Raw genomic sequence first — 13,007 nt, forward strand, 5'->3', positions numbered from 1 at the left:
CTTTAGAACACTCTGGGACATTCTGTCATTGGGCTATACTTGGGCTACATCTGGGTGATATTTGGGCTACATTTGGGCTCTTTTGTCTCTGGTGGCCATTTTGGGAGACTGCATGTCAGAATGTTTTAATGAAATAGAAAAGGATTTGAGAAGTCACTCAAAATGTGCCCTAATTTTTCATTCTGCAGCACTAATCATACTTTCTATGGCAAAATATACCCCCTCATGTTGTTTCTTTTTAAATTAAATGTTTTAAGAGTTACCACTTTATTCCAATCAAGATGGCTTCAGGTGTGCCATACCTTTGTAATAAGTAGGACTGTTAGCGCTCTAGTTGTTCTTTAGAACACTCTAGGAGGCTGCAGTAGAACACAAAGGAATCAACTGACAGTCTCTGTCCTTGTTGGATGTACATGTTTTACTGAGAATGTCAGACTTCATTTTCACATGACTGAGAAAGATAATGTGAATTTACAGAAAATATGCTTTCAGTTTAGCTTATAGATCCCCTTCCAAACCACTGTGGGAAAATCATGAGATATTAGTTTTCTTTCAAACAATATTCATGATATCACAGCAGAAGGTTTTTTCACATGGTAAAATCACCTTAGAACCCACCACAATTCCTAAAACGAGTATGGTACCATCAACAAATGATTTATAATGTAACTAAAGTCCTAAAACCCTCTATTAACTACAATGCTTTTTAATGAGGTGCAATCATGTATATTGGTCCCAAGACGGCTGCCAACACTTCTTGGATGAAGTGCTGACAGCCAATCAGATCAGATGTGTGGTTAGGCTCCGCCCAGATATATATCTTTTTTTGAACCTAAATTACTCAAAATCCACTGGAGCACATATATTGAGACCTAGCAAAGGCACATCGGGCTAACAGTCCCTACAATTTTGCCAAGTTTCGTGCAAATACATTCAGCCGTTCGAGCTAAAAGTGAGGCCAACCGCCCTATGGAAATTAACATGGGAAAAACGCCTTTTGGGACCCCCCTTTTTTCTCGGCCCCCCCTTGATGAAACCCCCCCAAATTGTCAGGGGCTGCTCAGAAACAAAATGTTCCATTTTCCTGAAAATTTCAGCCAATTCCGTCTACAAACGCCAAAGTTATTAGACATAGAATTTTCAAAAATCCCATAGAGAAAAAATCCTAACTATATATACCTACTGGCGACCGCCAGTAGGTAATATATATATATATATATATATATATATATATATATATATATATATATATATATATATATATATATATATATATATATATATATATATATATACACACACATACACACACGTATATCTATGTGTGTGTGTGTGTGTGTGTTCAGGATAGCCATATGGAACACACCATAGCATGGCCGAGCAAGTCCTTGACTTTCATGCTAGAGGTGCATGCACACACACCCCTCTGTAGCATGAAAATTTAAGACATCCTCCGCCAAGCAGGTGTGTGTTGCAAGGAGAGCTTTGAGATTCTGCCCTTGGGTGCTGTGCTATGCAGGGGATTATTCACCCCCCCCCCCCCACAATTAAATCCAGCTGTGCTGCCTGAATTAAGCCAGGCAGCACAATAGGAGAGTCTTTCAAACAAAACTCTGTCCCTAGTGTCATGAGAGGGCCGGTGTGAAGGTGACCTTCACAGCACAGTGGTAAATGTGCATGCTCACCAGACCATCTCTTAAAACCGGGACATTTAGTCATTTTTTCAGTCCGGGACAGTCATCAAAAAGCCAGGACTGTCCGGGCAAATCCGGGATGTCTGGTCACCCTACCATCATATCACCTGCTTTTTAGAACTGCGGGTGCTGAGCACAGGCAGGACCCGGCCCACTTAAAGACCTGGTGAAATTACAGACAGTGCAAAACCCTGAGCAGGAGTCTGAAGGCATCACATGACCCTGCACCGGGGCTCGGAGAGTATTTAATTTATGCTCACAATACCTAAAGAAGAGAATTCGCAAATACCATCAGTCCAGGACTCTTAGATCTAATCATCGTGAGTGCCTTGTCATCCCTCGCTTCTCTAAATCCAGAATTGGAGGAAGTCCTTTTCCGTCAAAACGGCGACCTTATGGAACTCCATGCCCGACCATATCAGAAAAGCCAAATCGGAACTTATTTTCCGGAAGGCTTTGAAGACCTGGCTCTTCAGCCTCCCTTAGCAAACTCGGCAAAGACATCTTTGGCCTGCCTTCACCTTCACTGTAGTCGCAAGCTCCGGGACACCCCCGTTGGGGGTAGCTGTGCGCTATACAAGCTTAAATACATACATGCTTCACTCCACTTTTGTCAAAGCACTAGGGGTCCATGGTCGATGACGGATGTCCTCCAATGCAAACCTGATCACACAGCTCAGATCCAGTCACAATTCACTTGGAGGCAGATTGATTGGGGGGATGGGAGCACAGCCCTGCCACTGATTGCACACAGGTCCTAAGAACCGACCAAATTTGGCGGCCTTCAAGAGAGAAATTGAGCACAAACCCCTTCAATGAAGTCCACCCTTCTTCCCGTGGCGCCACTTGACTACCTCACAATCAAGAACTGCATCGGGCTCCGCTGAGTCCAGTTAAAACCCCACTTGATCTTAACGCGTCATAGCGCTTTTTAAAATACTTTCAGGAATGCTGCATAGCAGGCGTGCAGCTGTACAACATGGCTAAGAAAAACATTGACATAGCTTATAGCTCTCTGGTAGGTGAGATCCATTGGCTTTGTCAATGCTTGTTTGATATAATTTTTGCCCGTTGTGTGACAGTTACTAATTCTGGGTAAAGTTCAGTAGCCTACTATGTGGAGAAGTGTGGCTCACCGGTTAGAGGAGGCAGTCCATGATGTAGAGGTCAGACCCGGGACCAGGGTTCAATCCCCGACGCGGCAGGGCCTTGAGCTAAAAAATGTCCACGGACTTGATAATTCTCGCCTTGGCGCCTACTCGAATCGTGGGTTCACACTCTGCAACTCTGGGCAATAGCTTGCTTGATCTCCACTATGGCCCCACTGCGATGGGATGCCTGGTCTTTGACTTGGGGATGCCCAGTAGGGGTAAACTCGCAGGGAAAGGCCAGGACGGGTTCCCAAAGCAAGTGCCTTGAGACCTTACGGTGAAAGGCGCTATATAAGAACTTACGATGTACGATTTTACCCGCAGGCCCTGACTTCGGTGTTCAAAGTGTGATGTGTACTTTATGTTGAAGTCATTGTTCAGGTGAAGTGAGTGGGAATGGATGCATAGTATGCTGTTTGCTGTCTGTATTTGTGCATCAGTTAATTTTTGGGAGAAGGCGGCCTGTGTGAGTGTAACTAACGTCTTATTGAACAGGGTGCTTTGCATCCACGACTGGCGTACGGTTACGCGTACATAAAAAGGCCACTGGATTCAAGATAGCCTGGCTGATGAGGATTATGAATCCGAAACCGGTCCCAGGATGCTTGTTTCCGGTCCAGGGAAGATATGGCTTGGGAGTTCGGGCTGGACTGGTCCCATGAGGCACAGGGTCAGACTGATTTGCATATGGCCATGTCTGAACTAGGGTGGCTGAGTGAGCTAAAGAATGGTGATGGATTAAACCCAGATCAGTTGACTTGGGGTGAGTGTTTGATTTGCTCAAACGCTCCGTCCATCATCCCCTTTTGTATCGCATGAGTACCATGGACTGTAGTGACACTGTGTGTTGGGAGATCAATATATTGCTGATTGATACGTATATACAAAGGCAACCGATAACGTGGGCTGTAGTAAACCTGCGAATTAGGTGATCAATATATTGCTGATCTATATATATGTACAAAGGCCACAGATAGAGTGGGAGTTGTAACACTACACGCTAGGTGATCGATATACCGCTGATCGATACTTATGTATTACGGCCACGGATAACGTGGGCTGTAGTAGCACTGCTCGTTAGGTGATTGAAATAGTGCTGATCGATACGTTTATACAAAGGCCATGGATTAAAATGGCTGTAGTAACACTGAGCATTAGGTACTCAATATGCTGCTGAGTTATTGATATATAGCGCATCAATACGCATATACAAAGGCCACTGATAACAAGGGCTGTAGTAACACTGCACGTTAGGTGATCGAAATAGTGCTGATCGATACCTTTAGACAAAGGCCATGGATAAAATGGCTGTAGTAACACTGAGCATTAGGTACTCAATATGCTGCTGAGTGATACGTATATACAAAGCCATGGATAGCGTGGGCTGTAGTAGCACAGCACCTTAGGTGTTCGATATATTGCTGACTGATACATATATACAAAGGCCACTAATGAGGGCTGTGGTAACACTGTGCGTTAGGTGATCTATATATTGTTGACCAATACGTATATACAAAGGCCACTGATAGTGTGGACTGTAGTAACCCTTTGTTTTAGGTGATCTATATATTGCTGACGGATATGTATATACAAAGGCCACTGATAATGTGGGCTGTAGTAACCCTTTGTTTTAGGTGATCTATATATTGCCGACCGATACATATATCCGAAGGCCTCGGATAATGAGGGCTGTAATAACACTGTCTGTTAGGTGCTCGATATAGTGCTGATGGATATATTTATACAAAGGCAGTGGATAATGTGGGCTGTAGTAACATTGTGCGTTAGGTGCTCAATATACTGCTAATCAATACGTAAATACAAAGGCCACAGATAAAGTGGGCTGTAGTAACCCTGCGCATGAGGTGATCAATATATGCCTAATCGATAAGAGGGTCCTGCTTGTGTGCTCTGAATTTTCTGGAAATCCTTCAGAAACACATCAATGGTGCCCTTTTGAAGAAATTTGAACTATGGTTTCCCTTTACTAGAAATGTAAATAGAAACAGCTTCTTCTGCAATGTATATAAGTAATATCCATCACAATTCCCAACAAATGTGTTTTTGTATGAGTCACCTGAGTTTAAATGGCAGCATGCAAAAAGGAAGGCAAAGGCATTGGGAAGAGAAAAGAACCAAAGAATACAACTAAATGAAGCATGGAAGAAGCAACGGGAAGGAAGTGGATTCAGACATGGAAGAAACAGATCCAGACAAGCAACACCAAGGCACAAGGAAACGGATGAGAGAGGGAAACATATGTGTGTGTGTGTGTGTGGGGGGACAAAAGCAAAAGGTTAGAGAAAACCACAAGGAGCACGAGTGGAGTCAGGTGAGTTAAACAGCTCGAATCCATTGCACTTGCATGCAGGGCTTCAAGAAAAAGTAGCTCCCACAATGCAAGCTGTGTAGGGAGACAACTTCTTTGCTCATGCTCCAGGGGAGGGTCAAACAGAAGTTGGAATGTGGAGCCTGCACACATTGACAAATCAGAAGAAAGCAAATGAGAGTGACATTGAAGTCAACCAATGGTAGGGCTCTAAGCCCTTTAAAAGTAAACAAAATGTCTTGCAAGCAAAAGCACATGTGCTATTTTAGGCAAATCCTTAAAAAGGGACAAACATACCTGTGGTATAATCAATGTTCCTTCCCAGAAAATTACAGATTATTCAATGGGTCAGAAGGATGAATTAAATGTTAGGTAAGGGAGACCAACTAATGATCAGACTACAGAAGGTGGCCACAGTCATTGACGTGAGCCGAAGGCCAAAATCCAGTCCACTTGCTCCTTGGAACCAGTCGAAGTGAGACATAAACGTTTGAGAGAGAGAGACTTTGAGATCTATGTCACCCATCCACCGCAAGCCTCACTACTAGGCGCATTTACTCACTACCCTATATGGATAGAATCCGTTCCTGAACTTACTATAATAGCAGCTATTATTTCAAGGCTGGATTATGCTAATGCGGTCTACTTAGGGCTACCTAAGAATGATTTGAGCAGGCTTCAATCAATTTAGAATGAGGCAGCAAGACTGATATTTAAACCCCAAACACAATCACGTGCTACCCATTATTACAAAAATGTCACTGGCTCCCTACAACTCAGCGTATTTAGGCCAAAACTTGCTGCTTCACATTTAAGAGCATACACATCTCAGCTCCTATCTTCTTGGTTAAGAAGTTTAAAGGTGCAGCCCTCCCTTCCCTCATTAAAACTGTGAAGCTGTTCCTTGATTCCAGATTAACGAAGCGGGAGTCGCAGCTTCACTGTGATCACCTTGGAATGCGCGCCTAGATCACATCGACCATGGATTAGACCTCACGATCTTTTGAAAAAAGCTTAAAATATGACGGGGCAGTAGTGGTGCGGCGGGAGAGAGGAAGGTTTAAACTTTTTTTTTTTAAATTAAACTTACCTGCCGGCTGCCGCTTCTCCTCTGTCCTCTTCTTCGATGCAGGAAGTAGGAAGAGGTAGCGCCCAGGCTTCCAGACTGCCATAGCCAATCATGACGCTACTGATTGGTCTGAGCCCTGTGGTTCGGTGCGCAGATGGGGACTGGGAGCCTGGGCATGTTCTACACCCAGGCTGTGCAACACAGCCCGGTGGTTAACATGCCAAGTGCGCATGATGGTTTGGCCGGCCCAAGATGGCTGGTCAAACCGTCATGCGCTCTTAGAGAGTGCCCACCGCCCCTCCCCCTACTCTGTGGGCAGTCCAGCCTACCCCGCCCCTACCGAGGAGTGCTGAAAAATAAAATAATAATAAAATGCTGTTATTATCATTTTATTTTTCCTGTGGAGCAATACTCCTCCCCCTCAACAGAGGAGCCGCCCCTGAACATGGTTATTCTAATTTGCTCTTCTAAGCTATACCTACCACGTGGTACCGTTATGGACCTATTCCTAGAAACCTATGGTTAACGAGTGCCTAATAAACTATATTAACAATATTAACATTAACTATTGAGGTGCAACTTTGCACAAACAGTATTAATACACGTGGAAATAAAAAAATTTATTGTCACAAATTGTGCTGCATTGGGCCACATAATTCGCCTGTTCTTACTGCTTAATTTGTCCCTCCGTTGCTGCATAATTCTAATGGCTCTAGACCTGCAGGAACGGCCAGCAAAGGGTGTCAGCTGTTTGGATGAGATCTGTACCACAGTGATGTCAGTGGCGTGGCATTAGCTCGAGTAGCTCCCACGGTACGAGGGGGGCCCTGAGCTCCAGGATCCCCTTCGGCATTGTGCACGGGTGGCGGGACCCTGGCCAGAGAGCTCCTCGCTCTGTGCAGGGTGAGCCCGTCATGTACTTTGCAGGGAGGCCCCCTCTAGTTTCGTTACACCACTGAGTGATGTGTGCGAACAGACAAAGCAATGCTCATCAAAGGTTGCTGTAGAGCAGAGGTCTTCAGACTTTATTACTCAGAGCCCCCTAAGCAAAATGATTTGAAGTTGGGCCCCCTCCAAAACTTTATGGCAAAGATTCGGTGAGCAGCAGGGGAAGGATGATCACAGGGTGCGGGGATTATGAGAACATTTCAGGGGTGCTTTTCTGTAGTTCGTATTCAACACTAAAGGGTCTATTAGGATGGCGGACGGACTTAAGTCCGCCCACCACCCTAGCGGTGCTGGGACCGGCCGCCAGTGGTGTGGTGGTCCCGCACCGGCAATTAGGATGCCACTGCCACAATGGCGGTGGCATCCCGCATGTATATCTCAAAAAGGGGGAGAAAGGACACTGTTTACCACTCAGGGTGGTGGAAGGTCCAGTAGCAGCTTGTGTCCGTATCTAGTACTGGTGATACAAAAGGGGTTGCTGAACTGTTCCTATGGAGAGATAGGGAAAATTGGGGAAGATTTACCTGGCGTGACCAAGGGTGTTCGAATGATACCCTGGGGCATCCATTATGTTGGATGTAGTTGCCTCACACACCCAGAAGGGTGTCATGCTTCATCATAGGCGGTTGCTCCTCGTCGGGGAGGCGGTGCAACCCTGACGGGCTCACCTCAAAGAGGGGCTCTTTGGCGGAGATCTTTTTATCCAACAGCCTTATGGTGAGGTGGGGGTGTGTGGGCAGGATGTTGTATTGTTGTGGTAGGATAATTAAAATGTAGCAAGGGGTACCGGAATTCACTTTATTCAGGGGGTCCCCTGGCTGCAATTAAAAAGTGGGGCTAGCTCGCTAGGTGTCAACAAGTTAGGTCGAGTGACCCTAGAGAAGGCTAGAAGTGAACGTGGTCGACATGTTTCTCGCAAAGGGTTAATCACCCGCGATTCTTCAGGACCTTAAAAAAGTGAAAATAACAACATGCTAGTGTCATGTGTGTGATGTATGTTACCTCTGTGGATTCTCCTATGCCTATACATAGAGAAAAGATAAGGAAACAATAGTTAGTATATTCAGTACACTAGTTCAAGTCACATCATTGCCAGGGTATGTGAAAATTCTGGCATGCTGGTGGTACAGTGGATAATTGAGCACAACCACTACATGCCTTGTGTATTGGGCGTGCAATGTGCAGAGTGGAGAGCACACGCAATAACTGAATCTGTGAGGGGGACTGTTATGGGTGAGGGTGATGGCTAAAAACAATGGTTTAAAATGCAGCAGTCTTAGCGTGATGGCCTACCCATAGTGTGTCAAGTAATGAGCAGGTCTAATGTAAAGACACCAATTAAAACAGTATTGTTGCTGGATGCAGGATCAAACTCACACTGTGACCTGTTATACGTTAACCACATGGCTGCTGGTCATTTTCCCCCCCTGTGCTGGAAAATGCCATTTTGCTGGCACCATGACGAGCTCAGCTCGTCATCAGCACACGACACCCGTGGGTGATGACGAGCTGAGCTCGTCATCAGCATCGAAAGGGTTAAGAAGCAAAACAAACAGTTCCCTACTCACCTACTGGTCATACACTAATAGCCACATAAGGGATCGGCGGGACAGTACATCAGGGATGAGCCCTTAGAGTATGGCTAGAGTAGGAGTAAATAAAGCGCGCCTCTTGGTTATTAGAAGCAGGCAGAATAGAGTAATGCTCAAGGAACGGGGGTCTGAACACCCTCCTCCCGCATAGCGTGGTCGCACTCACCTCCAATCCCACATGTATTGCATTGGGCTGGCGGTGCTGTGAGCGGCACCCGCCACAATGAGATATGTGCATGTTGTGAATTGGCATGCACTTTGTGACAGGCACTGCGCGGTGCCTGCCACCTTCTGCATGCTAATGTTGGGGGGTACCATGGGTACCCCTCAAGTGCAGCCCCTCATCCCCCCACATCCCATGGAGCCCGCAACGGGCTCCGAAAAAGAACTCTGCATGCCTTTCCATGGCGAGTCTCCGCCATGGAAAGGCATGAAACCGCGACCATCCTAATATGGATAGGCACGCCACCATATTGTAGGCCATTTCCGCCCGGTAGGCAATCGTGATGATTGCCTACTGGCGAACAAGCTGAGGATGGTCTTTCCGTCCGCCGCGGCACCCCCACCATGCTAATGTGGCAGGGGGTAAAAGGCCGACCGGCAGGGTTTTTTGGCGTGCGGATCGCCCCCACCAATAGGGCGGTAGTGATCCGCAGGCCATACTAATAGACCCCTAAATGTGTCACTTATAAAAAACCAACAGCATCAAATGAACAGAATTGACCAAAAACACTACTGAAGATAATTGGGGTGATGTGGGCTCCAATGCACTCCACTTTGAAGGACTGGGTTATTTAGAACCCAGCGGTGCCAGGGCACAACACCTGAAACCTTCGTGGGTAACCTGCTCCGGCGTACGAATCACAGAGACACAGGACACTTCCTTCGGCGTCAAAGATTCAAGGTTTATTTGCTGCAGGGAAACACAGAAATCACAGAAGTACAACAAGTGTAGTTCAGAGTGACTGCTTCAAATTGGTTCTGCGGATCGCTCCTTTTATACACGATTTTCCCATAGAGTTGCATTAGACACAAAAGTTTATGACCCGGTTCCCACAATTATCCCCCAGAGGGGTCATTTTGGTCACTTTGATACACACAAGGCCCGGAACATAAGTGCGGAAACATTTGGCGGTTCCCAACTGTAAAAAACCCATCTTCCCAACATTAGTGCATTCCAATCGGCAATAAAACAGATCGAAATAGGAACAAGGACAGGTGCAGAGGAAGACGGAGACAGTGGGGAGATCGGAAAGGGTGTAAAAGGGGAGGTATCGGGAAACACGAGATACAGGCATCAAAGGGACGTGCCTAATGAGATGCACGGCTGAGACAATAAACCGGCACGGCGAGATGAGCCTCGAGCGGGGCCATCTGCCTTACAGTATCATCCCCCTCATCATAAAGACACTTACAAAGGACATGTGTCTTCCGCAAATATCTTGGGAGTCCCAGGGTCGCGAAGCGGACAGCGTCCGTTCGCTGGCTACTTGAGGGCAAGAGACAAAATGGATGCCGTATCTAAGATGGAACCCGTGGGTACAGATAGAAATACCCACGTAACAGACAAACGGTTTAGGTTAGCGCAGCGAAACTGCGTACACCCACTAAACTCGTCATTTGCGGTTCATAGATACCAGACTCGACCATATTCGTGCGAGTCGAAAACACCACTTACAATTGTCACGGAACCTCAGACGCTCCTTTTGCCCTCATGTAGGCAAGCACTAGTCGGAATCATACTCGATATTCATCAGACCATCTAGATGTTGCTGTAGCATAGCTCTGTCCAACTGAGTTCCATTGGTAACAGGCGGCTGTCTCATACACGTTGTAGCACAGAGGCCACATAAGGCAGGACCGCACTGCACACAAAGGCAACACGTGAACAGGAACGCCACAACGACTCCGATGATCATCAGAATCTTCCAACCCCAAGTCGACATCAGGCCCCAAAACCACCCAAGTAGCGTCCAATCCCCTACATCCACGTGTATGGATTCAGAGATCTTATGCAACTTCGAGATGGCTTGATAAACGGTCGGAGCGTTATCAGGAATGAAAATACAGCAGCTCGAATGGATCACCTTACATACCCCACCGCGATCTGCTAAGATCACGTCTAAAACCATACGGTTTTGTAACGTCATAAGTCTATCCGCCTGAAGTTCTGTGGTGATATTACCAAGGGCACTGGCAGTAATGTTAGCTGTCGATTCTACCACTCGAGTCAACTGTCTCAGGTACCTACTATTAACCATAGGCCCCAAAACGGGAGGAAACCCTTGAAAAAGTCTCCTGCCTCTTGACCGGCAGTGTCCTCTTCGCTAATTACGCCTCTCACAACTCTAATCTTGTGATAATCTGCATCTACAGTAAACGTCGGAGGCAACAAATTTGCGATAAAACATGAACCCATGAAGTCAGAGGGCAACCATGCATACGCACGATCATGGCAGATAAAGTATGTACCCTTGGCAGCCAGAAACACAGGGGACGAGACCATCGGCAGAATGTAATTTTCAGTGCAAGCACTCTCTCCAAGTCGGGCTTTCGATCTTCGGCCACGACCTATGAGACAAAAATTACCAATGTGGGGTACGACCCATATCGGAGGTGAGCTTTTGAGCTGTTTTTCACTAGTGAACACGCTATACTCGCCTCTACTCAGGACCCTGTAGGCTTGTACCTCTTCTTCAGGAATAAGCGAGGGATCATAGATATCACTATCTAAGTCCTCTATTGATATAGACAAAGGTTTTTGATACGAGGTAGGACCAGAGTAGGGGGAACGTGGTTCTCGAATGGGGTGGAAACCTAGTGCGCTTCGAAACATTGTTTGAAATGCTCGAGCAGACCCTTGGGAACTATACGGCAACACCAGATATGGGATTCCCTTATCCGTAGTATGTGGCATCAACCCACACACCCAACAATTAGTAGTGTTAACCACTAACTGATGCTGATGAAGGAGCTGAATAAAGGAATTGTTGCGGAATTCTGCACGTCTAGCCTGCTCGTGTTCAGGTAAGATATGAAAAGAATGAGGAGAAGCAGTGGAGGTAAGTTTAGGGTCAGGGGTAGGAGTAGGTGTAGCAGAAGGTAAGAAGTAAGACATTGTATAATACACCCCACCCGCCATTAATGCAGAAACAGTCAAAAACAATACGAATATTTGAAACATAAAACATTTGGTATGACTAAGTTGCTGCAGCTTGAATCTTTGAGCTTGAGCTTCTTCCAAATCCATCAGCTTCGAAAATGCCATTCCCTACGACCGTCCTCAACGTTTCTTGACGCACTTCGTTCTGTGTAGCAGTAGTCAATCCCTAGGAGTTCCCAGGAACCGACGGTCTTTAACCTAGTGTCAAGACCTACTAACCAGAAGGAAGTACGCGCGCGGCCCTATGGCCTTTATTTCACAAATACATATATGCGAAAACAATGTTTCTCAGCTGTGGAAGCAAAAAGGTGTAAGGAACGAAACGCAATAAATATATGCAAAAAATAATCACAATGATACGAATGTTCAAACTGATCGTGGAAAACGGGATAATACAATTGTCAAGGGACAGAACAGGATCTTTTATTAGTCTCTGGTGCTAGATCGCAAAAGGTATCGGGTTTTCCCAGGACGTGTCTGTTCGTCAAACAAAGGATCCGTTGAAGAGACAGCGTCCTGTTGATCAGTTGAATGTTCTGGTCTTGAGTCTTTTGCTGACAAATGTTCAACAGTGTCTTTCTGCTGCACTGAGGATTCTCCGACAGGTTGTGCGTCGCTAAAAGGTACAAACGCCGGCAATCCTTCGGTTTCAGTTGATGCAATGCCTCTCCTCACCCACGGGTCTGCCGGCAAAGGGATAGGGACTTTTTTGGTGTGGGTGGCGTGCACCCAATTCTTCCGTCCCTCAAGATGAACAGCAGTCCTCGTGGCAAGGAGAACCTGGTAGGGTCCAGTGAACCTCGGATCCAAATTGTTCTTGCGCGAAAAGTTCCGCGTCACCACCCAATCTCCGGGCTGGAGCTGGTGGCCTGGACCCTCCGTCTGCGTCGGCAGTGCTTCGTGAACCTGTTGGTGAATTAACCTCAGTTTAGCAGTCAAGTCATGAAGATAATCGATCAACATTGGATACTCAAGATCACAGAACATACCTGGCCTAGGAACCCCCCAAACATTCGCAGGACGACCGAACACTATTTCATAGGGACTAAGCCCTACTCGGG

Source organism: Lissotriton vulgaris, chromosome 9 (assembly GCF_964263255.1).
Source record: "Lissotriton vulgaris chromosome 9, aLisVul1.2, whole genome shotgun sequence".
Taxonomy (NCBI): Eukaryota; Metazoa; Chordata; class Amphibia; order Caudata; family Salamandridae; genus Lissotriton; species Lissotriton vulgaris.